Here is a 4,578-nt window from a genome sequence, read left to right as displayed (position 1 = left end):
TGCCTGGTGACTCATTTATCAGTGCTTGGAGGATTATCTTTGAAGGTATAAATGAATGTCACTCTTTGAGCCCCAGAACACAGCTCACCAAATATGAATCATGGTGCTAATCCAGCACAGGTCTCTGTATGGTACGGGCTGTATTATCTTCCTGAGCCCCGGGGAGAAAGCGAGGATATATTGAGAGCAGGGTGTTTTCAGAGAGAGCGTTCATGCCGAATTATACAGAAAGTGCAAATGAAAGAACAGTGAAAGTGACCTTGACTTCTGCAGTTCAGACTGGTTCCCCGTTAGCTAATAGCCACGCTGAGAACATCAGGAGCAGAGGTTACAGATGTTCTGTTGACTAAACAGAAAACATTAACAGCTTGGTTGTACATTGAAATACACTAAAGCATGAAAATAAGCACGGGGCAAAGGGGAAAAGTTCAGTGAATTTTCCTGAGCATACTTTTTTTTTTTTTTAGTGTCATTTCTGCCCTAGCATTTTTTCAAATATAACTCAAGGAAAAGTTCATAGGAGGATTTTGTTTTTTTAGAGCTGTTTTTGGCCCTACACAGCTGACGATTCTAATGCAATCCACTGCAGAAGCTGCCTGTCAAAATATAAAGCCACAGGTCCTATCTTGGAGTAAGATGGTAGTATACTTCATCCTTTGGGGAAGACCAGAAATGGAGACTATTAGAGCACCAGGGGATATTTCTATTTTACAGGAAAGGAAAGGGAAAATCAAGAAATTCAAATGACTCGCTCAAGGTAGTGATGGAGATAAGTCTAGACCTTAGACTCCTGTCCATGCACAGACCTCGTGTCTTAAAGCCGTGGATTGTCACTCATTTTACCCTTATAAGGCTTGGGCTGGAAAATGGAAGACTGTCATTGCAAAGTCACCTCCGAGTAACTGTAAGCATGCTACACTAATTAAGTCCTAACTTCTGACAAATATGGCTTACAGCAAAGCCCTTATTTCTTACAGGACTGAAGTGTTATCTATACATGTGACTAAAAGCTCTCCACACGACCTGAAATCACCCATAGCTGCCAGCTGAGGTCGGCCTCACCCTACCTCTCCATGTAGAACCCCCGAATTTGACCTATACATTTTTTCTCGCTTTGAGAATGGGCTCCATTTAATTGGCAGCCCCGGCTTCAACGTGGCTCCGAGTTCCTTGTCCTCCGGGAAAGAGCCTCATCCCTTCTCTGTGCTGGGTGACGCCCACTCGCCACACTGCTTACCCGTGGGCAGCTCAGGCAAGGTGGGCAAGCTCTAGCCAGGAAGATTCCAAGTAGATTAAAACACAACCTAGGCCCTCAGGGGTTTTCACTCAGCTCTCCGGCCTCTCTGGGAGATACGAATCGGGCTGCCTGGCAAAGCTGCAGTGACAACCTGGCTGATGTCAGCAGCTGGAGAAGCAAAGCTTTTTTTTTTTTTTTTTTCTTTGATGGTCACAGCTCCACTGAAGAAACCGAAGAGATTCAGAAGCACTGATGACATTTTGTGGACTTCACCGTTTGACTTATAAAAGGTCAAGAGAAAAATCTGAGTTGGAATCCATTTTTTCATTTATACAAAACCCACTGCAAGAGTTAAGCCAAAAACAAAATTCTAAAAACTAAAAATTAGCCAACGCCTACCCAGAGAAGGTGAACTGTAGAAATTGATGCCAGGGATGGTAATATATAGAAAAAGAGTAATCTCTACAGCAACAGGCATTAACGGTCTAGAGAGGTTTTCCAGAGGGTTCTATGCCTTCCACATAAGCTCAGCTGGAACTCTGAGAAGCTAAGCATGTCAGATACTTGCTGTCATCACTCTGCTCCTAGAAATGTACGGTGACTAGGCCCAGAGCAGAACAAGCCACAAGCTTGCTTCACAGTGGCTTCAAGCCATTACGCCTCTGTGGTCACAGACAAAAGGGATTTTATTCCCAGTGCCTTTAGGGAAGGAAGTTTTATAGCATCTCACACTAGTGCTACTCATCAATAATCCTCCATAGCCAAAGGAGAGAGGGAAAAATTTAGGAAGGGGCCCACCAGCGGACCTAGGCAACTTGCCAGATCCCCAGTAGGCGGACACTGGGAACCAAGAGACTTGGATTATCCTCCCAGTTCTGCTTCTGAGAAGCTACGTGAGCTCAGGCAAGTCCCTAAGCTTCAGCTTTCTCATCTATGAAATGAGACTATTACTTTCCTACTTACCTCACGGGGCTAGTGCGAGGCTCACAGGAAACCTTTTTGTGTGAGCATCTTGAAAAGTTCCCTGCAAACAAGAGAAAGACCTATTTTAATTAATGATAGACGCTCTTGCCCTTCCTCTCGTCGGAGAGTCTGTGCCTCCAGCTGGCCCCCCCGAGTCAGCACAGCTATTACTCGTCTCTCCAGGACCTGCCCATTCCCAGCAGCTCAGGGGTCCAGGTAAACCAAGCAGCTTCTGAGCCAAGAAAGCGTGGCTGTGGAAGGGCCAGCTCCTGAGGATGCCAATGCTCAGGGAAGCCTCGGGGCAGACGTCTTTCCTGCGAGCTGGAGATGAATTGAGGAGCAGGCACACATTTCCTTTAATCAAACCTTACTGTCTACGGCCGTGCCACCCTGAACAAGCCCGATCCTGTCTGATCTCGGAAGCTAAGCAGGGTCAGGCCTGGTTAGTACTTGGATGGGAGACCACCTAGAAAGACCAGGTGCTGTAGGTGTAAAAAAAAAAAAAGAAATCAAATTTTACTGTAACATGAAAACTTACATGTATCTCAAAAGAGGACCCGCTGCTTTCCTTCTGTACTTGCTGATTCAGCCTCCAAGTTTATGCATAGATCAGATGGGTCAGATTTTGGAAACAAAACCGTGCCTCATGCAAAAAGCAGGTCAACAATTAGCAACTGCAGCCATTCATTAAGAGCTTCTTGGAGACTGCATTCGGCTGTATAATGAGATGGCGTGAGTAAAACCTGATTCTTACCTGGACTTAATCAGACTCACTCTACCCTCTTATGGGGAGCTAATTCACAGCCCTAAGTAGTTTTCCCCCAGTTCTTTATCCATTCTAATGCTGACGACAGGCTGGGTACTAGAGAGCACCCCTTCCCAAAGAGGTACTTTGAACTGCTTGGTTAGTAAGAGACTAAAAGCAATTTGGAGGATGAGTTCTTTTGAAAAGGATGAGTTGTCCATGCTTGGACTGGCTACGAGCACAAAGGGAAGATAACTCAGGGTCTTTGAATCCTGCCCAGCTGCAGTCATGTGTTCTTGAAGGACCTATGCAGAGGGGACATGCAAACAATCCACACCCTATCACTGGCCAAGGTTTCGGCCATAAATCCTCAACTGGTTCCTGACCTGATGAGCTGGCTGGGACCACAAAGGGCAAGAAGGCCCTCCCTGCTTGGATCAGATGAGAGAGTATTCATCCTGCACGCCCCCTTTTCCTGGACACGACCATGAGGGTTTTTAGGGCAGAGGGTTTCCCCTAAGTAGAGGGAGTCTCAGGCCCAGCACAGAATTAAGAAAATGAAGGAAACAGGACAGAACTATAACATGTTGTATTGAATTGTACATATATCGAAGGGATAAAGAATTAAGAAAAATAAGGGACATATATATTTCAAAGAGTCTGATACCCAAAAGGTGGCATCCCAAAATGAAGCGAGAGCCTTAAACTTCTGTTCCTTTCCCCTGCCGCTCTGCACCTTGACACTATCGTCCAAGCGTGCCCTCGATCCACATCAGAGCTTCTAAACAGAGACTTCCAGGAAAGTGGAGGGCAGGGTTCACACTGCCTGTGCGACCCTAACAGCTTCGGGTCCCTGAAGACAGAGGAGCCCTGAGCAGGCCAAGGAAGATGAGCGTATTTAGCATCCAGAAGAGAAGGGCGAAAGTGACCAGCTGTGACTGGCAGCTCCAAATGAAGGAGCTTTGATGGAAGAGTCAGCTGAGACTATCGACAAAGCAGGAACAGAAGTCCTCAAAGAGATCTAATCAGGGCATAAAAAGACTTTGCGAAACCAAATATATAATTAATTTGCATTTTAAAAACTAAAAATTTTCATTTAAAATTAAAACCTTTAGTCATTTGAGATATAAAAGCGAACAGTCATGAGAACCAACTCAGAGACCTAGAAGAAACACCTCGCCACACAGATAAAATACAAAGAGATAGAAATCACAAGATAAAATGGAGACACTTGAATGTCCAGGAGATCTTTCATGTGGAGAGGAGGTCTAGAAGCTAAAGGAAGGAACAGAAGGAGGGGAGTTCATAATTCCATAAGCACTAGAGAAGAAGGTCCCTGTCTGAAGAGAGGCATGAGTCAGCAGACGGACAGAGCACATGGGGCTCCACATGGGATTAACGACAACAGGACACAGCTCCCGGTGGAATTCCTAAAACTTGAGAGCAGAGAGGGAGTGCTCACTTAAGTCTCCCAAGGACGTTGTTTCTCAAGGTATAGCCCATGAACTTGCTACCTCGGAACAAGGAAACTTCTGAATCACATCCTTTAGTGGGTCTGGGGAAATGCAGACAACTCACACAAGTAGCCCGGGGTCGGGGTTATTATAGTAGCAGGAAGGGTCCTCAAGAAACT

General features: G+C 45.7%; 1 pseudogene; it reads left to right on the top strand.

Annotated features, from left to right (window-relative positions):
- The first annotated feature begins 2,572 nt into the window (after positions 1-2,572).
- LOC111740364 lies at positions 2,573-2,691 on the top strand (annotated as a pseudogene).
- The last annotated feature ends 1,887 nt before the right edge of the window (positions 2,692-4,578 follow it).

Source organism: Pteropus vampyrus, unplaced genomic scaffold (genome assembly GCF_000151845.1).
Source record: "Pteropus vampyrus isolate Shadow unplaced genomic scaffold, Pvam_2.0 Scaffold62, whole genome shotgun sequence".
Classification (NCBI taxonomy): domain Eukaryota; kingdom Metazoa; phylum Chordata; class Mammalia; order Chiroptera; family Pteropodidae; genus Pteropus; species Pteropus vampyrus.
This window is presented reverse-complemented; position numbering and strand designations above follow the sequence as displayed.